This window comes from Salmo salar, chromosome ssa12, assembly GCF_905237065.1.
Source record: "Salmo salar chromosome ssa12, Ssal_v3.1, whole genome shotgun sequence".
NCBI lineage: Eukaryota > Metazoa > Chordata > Actinopteri > Salmoniformes > Salmonidae > Salmo > Salmo salar.
In genome coordinates this window covers 78,052,238-78,067,168 of record NC_059453.1, presented here as the reverse complement: position 1 = coordinate 78,067,168, position 14,931 = coordinate 78,052,238, and the positions used below count along the sequence as shown (strand labels likewise).

At 38.7% G+C, this 14,931-nt stretch overlaps 1 protein-coding gene and 1 long non-coding RNA gene across 3 annotated transcripts in view; one reads left to right on the top strand and one right to left on the bottom strand.

Moving 5' to 3' along the window:
* LOC106565798 (cadherin-4-like) overlaps positions 1–14,931 on the top strand; it is a 378,562-nt gene that overhangs the window by 104,239 nt on the left and 259,392 nt on the right. The window lies entirely within an intron of this gene.
* LOC106565800 (uncharacterized) lies at positions 3,895–13,142 on the bottom strand. Its single transcript, XR_001319735.1, has 2 exons — positions 13,013–13,142; positions 3,895–4,305 (listed from the first exon to the last, which is right to left on the bottom strand). It is a non-coding gene; the product is annotated as an uncharacterized lncRNA (long non-coding RNA).

Below are 14,931 nucleotides of genomic sequence, written 5' to 3'. Positions count from 1 at the left end.
GGCGATAATGTGTTTCAGCCTGGGGCTGGAATGACGACATTCTGTTTTTTCCCCGGGCTCTGAGCGCCTATGGACGACGTGGGAAGTGTCACGTTAGAGCAGAGATCCTTTAGTAAATGATAGAGATGGAAAAGAAGTTCAAGAAATGGTCAGACAGGCCACTTCCTGTAAAGGAATCTCTCAGGTTTTGACCTGCCATTTGAGTTCTGTTATACTCACAGACACCATTCAAACAGTTTTAGAAAATTTAGGGTGTTTTCTATCCATATGTAATAAGTATATGCATATTCTAGTTACTGGGTAGGAGTGGTAACCAGATTAAATCGGGTATGTTTTTTATCCAGCCGTGTCAATACTGCCCCCTAGCCCTAACAGGTTAATCTGAACTAAAGTTTTAGTTGCTAAGGATTCCACGACGCGTTTAGCCTTTACGGCTGGGAATGCAAGTTTGTGTTCCTTTTTTTGCATGGATTCCGCGACTGCTAGCTGGCTGTACTACATACACCTGTCGTCGTCGTGGGAAAGACTCATTGTTATCTTTTCATAAAACAACTGGTTGCAGTAAAGAGCCAACCTGGATACTAAGGAGATCCTGAGGGAAATCGACGAGTACCAACAGCTTTACGTTATAGAGGAACAACATACTCCATCATGGAAAGATCCGACCACCTCACAAAATAACTTTAACCTGACAAAAAAACAAAAAACAGATTAATCTACAGACACTGACGATTTACTTACCATTGAGGTAGAGGCTAGTGCTCTGGCTGGAATCCATGCAACACTGGAAAAGTTGTGTGAGGAGATAGCAGGGCTGAGGGGGAGTTTGGAGTTCAGGCATAGTGAAATTCCCACGCTCCAAAGAGAAAACAAGACACTCACAGCCAAGGTAAAAATCCACGATTCCAACATGGATTGTCTACTCAGGGAAAACAGGGTGATGAAGGAGTCGCTACTAGACATACAAAGTTGTAGCATGCGTGAAAATATATATTTTTTCAGGGATTCCTGAGGGCGCATCCAATAATCCAGAGGGCGCGATCAGAGAATTCATGCAATCCGCCTTGAAACTTCTTATAGAGACTGTAAACAATGTGCCTTTCCACCGTGTACACGTACTTGGAGCGACAAGACCAACGGTCCCCGACCGATCATCGCAGAATTTGAAGACTACCAACAAAAGGAGCTGATCAAAAGCAGGGGAAGGGAGCTTAAAGGGACCAAATTCTGTCTCAATTACCAATTTCCAAGGGAGATAAACGAACATCGTAAGAGACTGTATCAGGTACAAAGACAACAAAGGGAGAATGATAAGCGTGCCTTTATCATTGTGGACAAACTCTTTATAGATGGACAGCTATTCCGAGACAGCTCCATAACACCGTGGCTGTACTAAATTCTACAGGGACTTCAGGTTACGGAAAAAAGAAGGTATGGGAGCTATAAAAATATCTGAACATTATGAAGTGGATATGAACACACACGTACTCAATTACATGCTTGCTTACACATACGGACTTATACATACACAGACACACCTGATCTCGCTCTATTCTCTCACTCTATCTTTCTCTCTTTTCTCTTCTCTCCCTCTCTCTCTATTGTCGAGAACTGTTTTATAATTTAATGTGTTTATTGTTTGTCTATCTTTTTATGTATTTGTCTACAAGTTTATATATGTTTACAACAAACAAGGGGAAGATATCAGAATGGGGCATTGGGGAATAATAACATATTGTACGGAATACATTTGTACTGTAGTGAAGCCGTCTCTAGAGTAATGTAAGGTCTCTTTCATGATCATGTGTCAATTGCTATGGAAATGCTGGGATGTGTTTTTCAATTATGTTAAAGGTAATTATGATGCAACTATGATGGTGATACGATATGGATTACAATTATCATCATGAATATTAATTAAGGCTATACGCACTACATGTTACACACATAGACATCTAACCATGCAAATTGGCAGAGTTATTATTTATTTGGACATCACACATTATAGTCTTACTCTTATACAGACATCGTACACACTCACTATATCACATCCAATATCATACACATCAACCTACTCAGATTTGCTACACACATAATATATTGTCTCAATTTTCTAACATCTGTGGCATTGGCTCACAGGCAAACAGGCAAGGGAATAAAACAAATATTGCTAGAACCTATGTCTTGAATTCTAAATATCAGACATTTGAAAGCTCTAGTTTTGACCTTCATAATACCTCTGATGGCAGTAACTTTACAAGCACTAATTATGGTCAATTTAGACTGAGAATAGTATCTAGTTATGGTAAGGGGTGAAATAAGTATAGCCAGTTATAATTGTAACGGTTTAGCAGATTATAAAAAAAGAAGATCAGTCTTTACATGGCTAAAAGAAAGGAATATAACATATACTGTTTACAGCAAACTCACTCTACATCCTTAGATGAAGTTGAGTGAAAAAAGGAATTGGGTGGTGAAATAATTTTCTGTCATGAACGAAGGAACTCAAAGGGTGTGATGATATCACCAATTTGTAAGTCGCTCTGGATAAGAGCGTCTGCTAAATTACTTAAATGTAATGTAAATGTAAATATTAATCAACAAAAATGTTGATCTGAATGTGCTAATAGTCAGGAATGATTCGCAAGGAAGGTGGATCCTTGTGAATATGAAAGTGAATCGAAAAGAAATTTGGCTCATTAATCTATATGGTCCAAATCAGGATGATCCACACTTCTTCAAAAACATTTATACCAATTTATTGAACTTACAGGCAACAAATGATCTAATCATTATGGTAGGAGACTATAACACAGTGTTAAGTACCTCAATGGACCGTAAAGGTAATCACTCTACAAACTATCATCACCGTGCCCTTAAGGAAATCACAAATATTATGGACACATTAGAAATAGTGGATATTTGGAGACTAAAAAACCCCGACCTAGTGAGATATACATGGAGGAGACTTAATCAAGCTAGTCGTCTTGACTACTTTCTTGTCTCTTTCTCTCTTGCATCAAATGTTAAAAAGGTTTTAATAGGAGACAGAATGCGATCGGATCATCATCTAATTGGCATTCACATAACTCTTATAGATGTTCCACATGGACGGGGATATTGGAAATTTAATCAAAGTTTACTGGAAGACACTTATTTTAACTAAGACACAATAATTTATAACTGAATTTTTCCAGTACAATATAGGTTCAGCAAATCTCCTTATTGTTTGGGATACCTTTAAATGTACCTTCAGGGGTCATTCAATATTCATCAATAATAAAAAGCAGTTTCTGGAGACTAACAAGGGAAATCCATGAACTAATAGTACAGGTAGATAACAAAAAAAAGGATACTGCAGAGATACAAAATAAGTTGGAGGAAAAACAAAAAGAACTTGAGGAACGTATTCAAGAACGATCTAATGTAATCTAATACAGAAATAAAGCAAACTGGATGGAGTATGGAGAAAAATGCACAAAATTCTTCCTGAATCTCCAATACAGGAACACTAACAAAAATAATTTGCAGAAACTCGTTACTGAAGATGGAATCATCTATGATTCTCCGAATTATATTTTAAAAGAGGAAGCTAATTATTTTAGGCAGATGTTCTCTTTTCCGTCTCATCCTTTCCCACTGAATGAAGATTATGGTAAGTAATTATTTCCAAATAAAATGGAAAATTAGCAAATGTACAGAAAGATCAGTGCGAAGGCCAAATTACAGAGGAAGAACTTTTTGAGGCTATTAAATCCTTTCAGTCTGGAAAAACCCCAGGGCTTGATGGCATACCGGTAGAGCAGAGCTCTACGCTAACTTTTTTCCCAAGGAGTACATGCGCTCCTAAATAAAGAAATGTAGCAGTACACAAAGAAATTTAGCAGCACAGTGAAAAATGTAACACAGCGTTTATTAACAAACATTTATTAGATACATATTTATACTGCGTGTGTGAGTGTGTGTGAATGTACTAAGGGACACACATCTGTGGAACAGCACATGCCACCAAAATCACACATTGACCCATGCCTACTAGACGCAAAGGATATCAGTTGTCCAGCTGCTTTTGTATGTTGGCCGTCTGGCACGCTTAGAGGTCAGCCAGCGGTCCACGGCAAGAGTGGGATCGAACTCCTCGACAGAAGGCCCCTCCAGGCTGATCCTCATCAGGTCTTCGGTGGTGGAGACCCCAAGGCGGCTTCTTGCCGAATTCTTAATCCAGTTCTGCGCAGAGAAGCCTCGCTCCCACTGGGCGGCTGAAATGGGCAGCACCAGCATAAGCTGCACCAACTCCAGTATGTTCTAGGGAAAATATAATATCTTTCAATTTCATTTCATTTCATTTCGATTACTAAGAAAAGCTCATCCATTGTTTAACAATTGCCTTTTTTCCTTTATGCAGATTGCCATGTCTCATTTTCAATTAATTGAAATTGATACTTTGAAAAAGGTATCTCCCTTTTTCAAACAAGCATTGCAGAGCTGGCTACAATTTCAATTACATCCCCCTGAATAGATAGAACAAATATTACAACAAATATTATGGCTGAACTCAAATGTGCTTGTTGATAAAATACCTGTATTTATGGGAATGATGTTTGAAAAGGGTATTTTGTTCTTAAATGATATTGTAAATTGGAATGGTAGAGTTATGTCCTTCATGGAATTATCAGAATTGTACAGATAGGTCTGCTCAATCCAAGAGTACAACCAATTGATTACAGCATTACCCCAAAAACGGAGGAGGCAGGTGGCAGCGGGAGGAGGTAGGGAACTGGTCTGTCTGCCCAATATAAAGGATCAAAACCGGCGGAGGAATAAAAATAGCATAAATAGGAAAGTATACCAGTTTCATTTGAGGAACAGGATGTTGACAACTGTGCCATACAGATTGCAAAATAGTTGGGAAGAGATTTTTGATGTACTGATTCCATGAGTTGATATATAAAACAAGGCAAGATTCAAGACTTTGTGCTTTTCAGCAAAAATTATTATATAGAATTCTTGCCACCAACAAAATGTTGAATATTTGGGGCATAAAATCATCAAAGCTCTGCAGATTTTGTTGTGAGGATACAGAATCAATAGACCATTTATTTTGGTATTGCCCTCAGGTAGCCTGTTTCTGGTCTCAGGTTCAGGAATGGCTGAAAATGCATAGCATTGATCTAAAATTGACCCTAGAAATAGTACTGTCAGGAGATCTGGAGAGAACGTGTCAGTCAATTACTAATATACTAATACTCTTAGTTAAAGTATTTATCTTCAACTCGCAATTGATTAGATAGATTCAAATTGTACGTTAAACATCACAGCATAGTTGAAAGATATGTGTTGCGTAGAAATCTGAAGTGGGTGGCCAGCAGAGATAGATGGGATGGACTGAGGGAAGCTGAGGGCTGGTATGTGGAATTGGAGACAAGTGAGAGTGGAGTTGCTTTGCTTTGCGGGAGATAGAATGATGGTCAAAGATAAAAGTTTTTTAAAATAAGTTAAAATAAAACATAATAAAAAGTATGTTTGAATGACACTGAGGGCCACTGTTTTTACAACTAATGCTGGTTTGCCTGAGGCTGATGCCATGCAGGTGTTCGTATACATGCAAATACCGTAATTTCCTAACTATTAGCCGCAACATTTTTCCCACGCTTTGAAACTCGCAGCTTAAACAATGACGCGGCTAATATATGGATTTTTCCCGCTTTCAAATGTTTTTCTTCCAAAAAAACACATTCTGTGAAGTGCTCAGTTTTTTGGCGGCATGAAGCTTTCATTAGACCAATGAAATTCCCGAACGGGTTAAGGTCAAACAACTTTTTTGTTTACTGTTTAGATTAAAATCGAGCACTCTCAAACTTCCCATCATTCTGATTACGGTAGTCATTTTGTCACCCTCATCATGGCAAAGACACGGAGAAATGCATATGATGCAGCTTTCAAGTTGAAGGCGATTGATCTGGCTGTTGGAAAAGGAAATAGAGCTGCTGCACGGGAGCTTGGTCTTAATGAGTCGATGATAAGACGTTGGAAACAGAAGCGTGAGGAATTGACTCAGTGCAAAAAAGACAACTAAAGCTTACTGCAAATTTTTTATTTTTTGTTTCGTTAAAGGCTATTTATTTTTGTTACAAGCCGTGTTTCGTTAAAGCCTATTTATTTTTGTTACAAGCCGTGTTTCGTTAAAGCCTATTTATTTTTTGTTACAAGCCGTGTTTCGTTAAAGCCTATTTATTTTTGTTACAAGCCGTGTTTCGTTAAAGCCTATTTATTTTTGTTACAAGCCGTGTTTCGTTAAAGCCTATTTATTTTTGTTACAAGCCGTGTTTCGTTAAAGCCTATTTGTTTTTGTTACAAGCCGTGTTTCGTTAAAGCCTATTTGTTTTTGTTACAAGCCGTGTTTCGTTAAAGCCTGTGTAAAGTTAATTTGTTTCAATGTACCGGTAGGCACCTGCGGCTTATAGACATGTGCGGCTTATTTATGTTCAAAATAATACTTTTTTTTAAATTCAGTGGGTGCGGCTTATATTCAGGTGTGCTCAATAGTCCGGAAATTACGGTACACACACTCTCATTCAAATAAACACATAGAAGAACACACACATACATGTAATAGTGCCAGACATGCACACAAACATATACATTTGGCATTGCTGTTATGATTTTAGTTGTCCTTGATGTCCTTGATGTCCTTGATGTTTTTTTTGCATTGATGTTTGCTGTTTTCTTCTGTCTTTTCTTTTTTTCTCTTTAGTTCATTCTCTTGGATGTTGGTGCATTGGGGGGTTCTTGGGGGTGTGGAATGGAATAAATTGTATTTTTTATTTGTATTTTTCTTCCTGAGGGGGACTGTGGGAGGGGTCTCGAATGGTTGAGGGACAGCTATTGGGGAACTGTGGGGGGGATCTTGGAGGGTTCGTGTTCACATTTTTTGGCCTGGTGGAGGCCTGGTGCAGGGCATTGACCCTGGATGCTTCTGTGTGTCGCTCTGAATGGGAATTTGTTGGGAATCTGTTGGCTGACTGGTATGCTGTAGTTGTTGAGCGGCTTCACTGCAAGTATATTGTGTGTTTCGAATATTCAATAAATGTAGAAAAATAAAAAATAAACACAATGTGCCACTGGAATAGAGGAGTGATGGTTGCTGATAATGGGCCTCTGTTCCAATGGGCCTCTATTCCATTAAAAAATCTGCCTTTTCCAGCTACAATAGTCATTTACAACATTAACAATGTCTACACTGTATTTCTGATCACTTTGATGTTATTTTAATGTACATAAAATCAATATGCTCTCTGCACATTGAGAGCTGTATTTTTATATAATACTGAATATCTGGCTAAATGTTAATGGTCATTAAAATCATGTCAGCTTTTTTCAATTAAAATTCACCCACTGGGCACACATTGGTTAAATCACCGTTGTTTCCACGTCATTTCAATGAAATCACATTGAACCAACGTGGAATAGGCTGTTGAATTGACTGTTGAATAGGCTGTTGAATCTTTAGTGCTTTATCTATTCTAAAGTTTCCGATATAAAATCTGCTTTGCAACAGCCCTCTGTCCACTAGCATTTAATTCCTAATGGGAAGTTGCACCAATAAATGATAAGCCTATCAGAGCAGTAGTCCAGCTCTCAGGAGTTGTATAGATGTCAGGTAAAAGTGGACTGAATCTCAAAAGAACAGTGTCAGTGGTTTGAGTCGGTACCTTTACCTCCCTCTCTCTCTCTCTCTCTCTCTCTCTCTCTCTCTCTCTCTCTCTCTCCAGAGAACTTTGTATGACTTTGAGCTGGCCCTCTCTGTGCTGAGGCAGAGGTACTACAGCAGTGTGCTGTACAGGCCTGTGCTATAGCTGCTGCTATAGCTGCTGCTGACAGGACAGAATTCTGCTGAGGCTGCTGTCTGCCTGTCTGTCAGTGATATAAAGCTGCCACTGTTTATATAATGCACAAGTCACCGCCTCAGCCGATAAGACGCACTACATGATCCGCTATCAGATATTTAAGACTATTGGGTTTCACCACCGATAAAAAGGAAAGAGCTGTTCTTGTATCTATTCAACACCATCTAGCTTCACGGCTTTTCGTGACGGTCAGGATCTCACCGCAGTCTGAGGGGAATTACAATACATTTAAGGATGGAGAAAGATGGGCTGAAATTAGAAATGTTTTTAGTTAGTGTCCAGCTTTTAAAGGAGCTCTTGTTCTCATTCCAATTGAGGACAGGCCTCTCTTTCCCCTCTAAGCACTAAGGAGCAGTCTGTATGGGGAAATGTTACATGGCTGAACTTAGCAACAACAGAGAGGAGAGTGGAGGGGGCTTTTCTTCAGAAGCCCTCAGGGGGTGTCTGCCTTGACGTGGCCAGTGTGAATGGATGCTTTTCAAAACACCCACTGTATTGATCTGATAAAAGAGCGCTTATTTGACTCAGGTTTGAATTTAGATTCCTCAACTATTGTTACTCCCAAAGTGGATTCAGACCGTTGAAATCATCCTGCCTTTCACAACACAGAAATTACACGTGTTTTCTTCAATACAGAACTTAGTTCCTCCCAGTTTCACAAAGAGCATTTATTTCCTCAGTAATTGCTTACCACCATTTTCGTTCTTGGTTTGTGTACATTGATTGTGCTTCTTCAAAGAAAATGCATGTGTTCAGTGAGTTTTAGCATGTTTTCCATGGAAGGTAGAGTGCACAGAGCTACTGTATGTCAGCCTGGCTCTTAACAATACAGTTGGTTCTATTATCAAGATGGCTAGAACGCATTGTTGGTATATATGAGAAAGATGTTTATTTAGTTTCTGCATGTTTTGTTGTTGGTATGTTGTTACTCTCCTGTCTCCTTTTTGTCTCTCAATGTTTTACTAGAGTTACTAGAGGTCTCTCTCTTTACCCTCCGTGTAGAACAGGGGTGGACAACATCAGTCCATTCAATCTGACCCGGGGGAGGTTTGAGTACTTTTCTTTGGGAAATGATTATTTTGGGTAAAAGAAACAACCCTCCAGGCCACTCTTGAACGTCTACAACTAGATAGAAAGTATGTCACATACACAAAACAAAAATATCAACGCATCATGTAAAGTGTTGGTTCCATGTTTCATTAAGTGGAATAAAAGATCCCAGAAATTCTCCATATGCACAAAAGCTTATTTCTCTCAAATGTTGTGCACAAATGTGTTTACATCCCTATTAGTGAGCATTTCTACTTTGCCAAGATAACCATCCACCTGACAGGTGTGGCATATCAAGAAGCTGAGGAGTATTTCTGTCTTTAATAAACCCCTTTTGTGGGGAAAAACTCCCAATGGGTGGGCCTGGCTCCTAAGTGGGTAGGCTCTCCCTGGCCCACCCATGGCTGTGCCCCTGCCTAGTCATGTGAAATCCATAGATTAGGGCCTAATTCATGTATTTCTATTGATTGATTTCCTTATATGAACTGTAACTCAGTACAATCTTTGAAATTGTTGCATGTTGCGTTTTATATTTGTTTTCAGTATATAATAGACCTATATGTTTTCAAAGAACTGCCCTTTTTCTGGCCTGCAAATTGTTTTCGATTAATAAATTGGTCCCCCAAAAAATCTGTGCGGCCCTCCGCTGAATTTTAAAATCCTGATGTGGACCTCAAGCCAAGATTATTGCCCACCCCTAGTGTAAAAGCAAACAGTTGTTTTAAAAAAACCTTATGATGTATCCAGAAAAGCATAGATTTTGTCTTATTATAATCATCTTTCCCATATCCTTCCAATAGAAGCGGTACTGTAAGTGTCAAATGTCCACTGTTATTTGACATTATACAGATTATAAAGATAAGTTGATGGCTAGTATGAATGTGAAAAGATTTCTGTATGGTGTCTGTGCTAAGCCTGCCTGATGAATAGCAGGCCTGTGTCTCCTCTCCTGCAGCCTCTCAGTGTGGGTCTTTAATAAGCCCTGGGATGCAGGCAGCCCCCAAAAGAGAGGCCTGATTTAAACCAATCTGGAGGAGCAGGTACAATGATTTATGACATGAGACCAACTGCAATGCTGCCTGGCTCCGGCAGACCCCCCTCTGCAGCCAATCACACGCTAACACTGCACACTTCCTGCCTCAGCATGCAGAAGTCACATGGGGTATTGGCATTTCTCATTTACAGGATTTCCAATCTATTTGAGTGATTATCTGTTCTCTTACATTATTTGATGTCCTATATCTTTTTCCATTCTGTGCTTTTATTCTATCAAGAGAGTAAATGTTGTGAGATGTATTCAACCTTTTTCCTATGCCATGTCTGTTCTGTTTGTTGGGTCTTCTTTGGCTGGGCAATATTGAATATGGTCCACTATGCTATGGGTAAACCATACAGATTACTTACACATCACTCAGACTGATTGAAGGCTAGGAGAGTTGTGAAAGGTCTTGGTCATATATCACTCTCTTAGAAATCCCACCCTGTGTCACTCATATTTAGGAAATTGACTTGCCCTCCAATGAAACAGCCTTTGATTCTCTGCTCAGGGGATATCCTCTCTCTGTCAATTAAACCAGCCGGTGGAGAAACCACACAAACCATGAGCCTTAGAGCCCATGCGAAAATATGCTAACTTAATGTACTATTATTTATCTACTTCCTATTGATAGGTCAATATTTCACTTTCTAATGATTGTTTTCTCTCTTTTTCTTTCCATGTTCTCCGGTCCTGCTATTCACGCTCCTCATGACAGGTAATTATCTTGATCTTCATCCTTCTCTCCCAAACCTCCATGTTTTAGTTTTCCCTAGATGTGGCCCTGACCACACTCTGTAGCTCCCACTTCATGCAGCTTTATGCATCTGAGGTGATGCACTACAGAGGTGTAGCCTATACTGTAGCAGGAAAGCAATTTGAGATAACACAGAGGATGCACAACCTTTGACCTGTGAATATGTTACATGACTTTTCCCTACGAGTTGTGTTGACACAAATTAAATCCCCATTCTGCCAGAGCAGGTAGAGACCCTGTTATCAGGGCAGTAGAGGAAGTCCACCACTCACAGTGATAACACACAGAACATTCACTTCCGTCTGACTGCTCCGCCACTGGCCTTCAACTCATTCTCTCGCTCTCTCCCTCTCCCTCTCCCTCTCTCTCTCCCTCTCTCTCTCTTCCCTTAAAACACAGTTGGAGAGTGACACGCTTGTATTCTGAAGTCTCAGAGTCTCTCAATTCAATTCATTGCCAAAGCAAGTGAAATACACAAACAAAAGTGAGAAGAAACAGATTTAACATCAACAAAAAATGATTACAAATTAACAGTAAAAATTGCACTCAAAAAGGTTTAAAAAGATACACATTTCAAGTGTTATATTATCAGCTATGTACATACAGTTTTAGCAATGTGTATAGTTGTAGTATAAATAGTGGGGGATAAATAAACATATCATTGGTGGTATTTAGTGTTCTCTCTCTCCCTGTCTCTCTCTCTCTCTCTCTCCCTCTGTCTCTCTCTTTTCCCTTTAAACACAGTTGGAGAGTGTGAGTGTAATATTTACTGTTAACTTTTTATTATTTATTTCACTTTTGTTTATTCATTTCACTTGCTTTGGCAATATAAACAGATGTTTCACATGCCAATTAAGCCCCTTGAATTGAATTGAGTGACACGCTTGGATTCTGAAGTCTCAGAGTGATGGAATTAGTTTAATACAAAATTGTAGTTCTGGAACAGAAAAGTAATGTTGTGTCCACAGATAAGGTTCTGGAATGGAGAGTATTTCTCATGAACTTGCATACTGTGCTGATTGAAGCACATTACCAACATTACCCACACTACTCAATTACTGTTATTCTAGTCTACCAGCTAGCACCATGAAAGGGCCTGTACTGCACCCTTGGGTGGTGATCTACTGTGATGTAGACGCAGAGAGCGGAGAATAGCCGAGAACAATTTAGTCCTGATGACTGGAGTGACTCATTGTCGTCCTCCAATGACGTCTGAGCCTAACTGGTCTCTTCACTCATGATCTTTAACAGTTGGAAGGCACTCACACATGAAAGGAGCTGTATTAAAATGCTTCTTTAAAAAATGAAATAAAGTCACTCGGCATCTGATGTCTTAAACGGATTGAGAGAAAATCCATCTCCCTTAATGTCAGCGCCACTGTTTTACAGAGCCGTGGAAGGCTGGGGATGTGGCTGGCTGGGCTTCTTTTGGCTCAATACTGAGCATAAAATAGTAAGTGAGTTATTAAGAGAATGTTTGGATTAAGAAGGGAGGGATGGTTAGGGTCATTTAAGGTGCTATTCAAGTACTTATTTAGCGTAGCACCCCGTATTATCGGCATATTCAACAGCGTTTAAGAAATATATTACCTTCAACAGTGTGATCTTGTGATCAAGCCATCAATGTATTGTGATTATCGGTGTCGTAAAAATGTTATCTAACTGGTTAGCAATTAGAATGTTTGACATTTCAGTAGAAATACTACTACTATCAGCTTTTTGATAAACGGTTTAGTAAAAACAAAATGTCCCGTATTATTGGCATACGGTCCCCAGTTATTGGCCACCTTACTATTTTGTTCAATTACAAGATATATCCGTTTAATTTTGATTAAAAAAAGAGACAGCAACCAACTAGATATTTGACTAGTTGGCTGGCCTTCCAGTAAAAAACAACAACTTCCCTGTCAACTTTTCATTGCGTAGCCCGGTGTGCCCTCCTGTAGACTCTTAACACTGGTTCTACACCATCTTCAGTGCTGTAATCAAATCAAGGCTCGTTGTTTGTTTTACAGATGAATCTTATGTTTTGAGAAGTAGATAACAGTTTAATACTAACATATAAATAAGTATGAATTATTTAGGTAAAAAGTTGGATATTAAATGATGTCTGTCGCGCAGTCGAATTTTACAATATACAGCGTGTCCCACTAAATGTGTATATATTACTTTTTTGAAAACTTTTAAAACCTACATTAACTGCAATGAAAATCGGTGGTCAGATACTGTAGCTAGAAGGGTGTCTTTTGTCGCAAAACGTACCGTTATTTTCCAGGCCATGTAAATGTTGAGCTCGAGGTGATTTAATCCTCCAACCACAAGAGAGTGTCTGAAATTAGGAGGTGTCCGAAATTAGGAGGTGTCCGATGTTGGGGGAAAATTAGCTAGATAGTATGGACCCTGTCTCGCGCGTGTGTGTGTGTGTGTGTGTGTGTGAGTGTGTGCGCGCACGTGCATGTGTGTTTGAGAGAGAGAGACAAACAGAGAGAGAAAGAGCTCTGTAAATCCAGCCTTCAGGCAGCAAACAATGCTGTGTGTTTCTGTGTCTGACACTGAAGTGTAGATACAAGGGAGTTTACACATATTTTATGGAGTCATACCATAAATACAGAGAGCTCCAAAAGTGTTGGGACAGTGACCTTGATTACATCAAGCTTGTGACTCTACAAACATTTTGGATGCATTTGCTGTTTGTTTTGGTTGTGTTCAGATTATTTTGTGCCCAATAGAAATGAATGGTAAATAATTTATTGTGTCATTTTGGAGTCATTCTTATTGTAAATAAGAATTTGATATGTTTCTAAACATCTCTACATTAAGGTGGATGCTACCATGATTACAGATAACCCTGAATTAATTGTGAGTAATGATGAGTGAGCAAGTTAGAGGCATAAATATCATATCCCCCAAAAATGCTAACCTCCACTGTTATTGTAATGGTGATAGGTTAGCATGTCTTGGGGGTATGATATAAAATGCTAACCTCCACTGTTATTGTAATGGTGAAAGGTTAGCATGTCTTGGGGGTATGATATAAAATGCCAACCTCCACTGTTATTGTAATGGTGATAGGTTAGCATGTCTTGGGGGTATGATATTTGTGCATCTGTAACTTCTCACTCATTATTCATGATAGGGTTATACGTAATCATGGTAGCATCCACAATGTGGAAGTGTTTAGAAACATATTCTATTCTTATTTACAATAAAAGTGACTCCAAAATGACATAATACATTATTTACCATTCATTTCCATTGGGCACAAAATAATCTGAAACACAACAAAAACAAACAGCAAAGCATCCAACAAGTTCGTAGAGTCACAAGCTTGATGTAATCATAGTGTGCTAGGAATATGGGACCAAGTACTAAACTTTTGACTACTTTAATACACATATAAGTGGATTTGTCCTTATACTTTTAGTCCTCTAAAATGGGGGGACTATCTACAAAAAGGCCTGTAATTTCTAAACAGTTCAACCGACATGGATGAAAATACCTTCAAATTAAAGCTGACAGTCTGCACTTTAACCTCATCATCATTGTATCATTTCATATCTAAAGTGCTGGAGTACAGAGCCAAAACAACAAAACATTTGTCACTGTCCCAATACTTTTGAAGCTCACTGTATGTGTGACATGACACCAAAAAACAATGTTAATGATTTTCTGCAACAATGCAGCTGATTTGTTGTAAACATAAGTTCATTTTATTTACTATTTGTCATGTCTTCAAAGATACACTATCCCATTAAACATGTATAATACATTAGAATGATTTTGAAGAAATGATCTAGAAATATCCCATTCAGAGATGCAGAATGCTTAGTAGCAGTAACATCTGCCTCAGGTCCCCTCTGACCTTAAGTGCAATGTATTCCTCTGCCAATATAATATGTACATTTTGTTAAAGCAAATTTAATTAAACAATTCTCTCGTTGATTGTGTTTAATGCAACCTGTAAAAGGATGGTGACTTAATCAACTTTTCGAATGTAATTAATTTACATCAAGTAACAGATTAGTCCTCCACCATTGTAATATACAGTATTATGCAAATATTAGACATGTGCATGATTAAAAGCACTCATTAATTAGAAGCCAATAAGCCTCTATCTTAAATGGTACAGAATGGAACCCAGTGCAAAGTGACTGTATAGAGAACTCATGTCACGTCCTGAC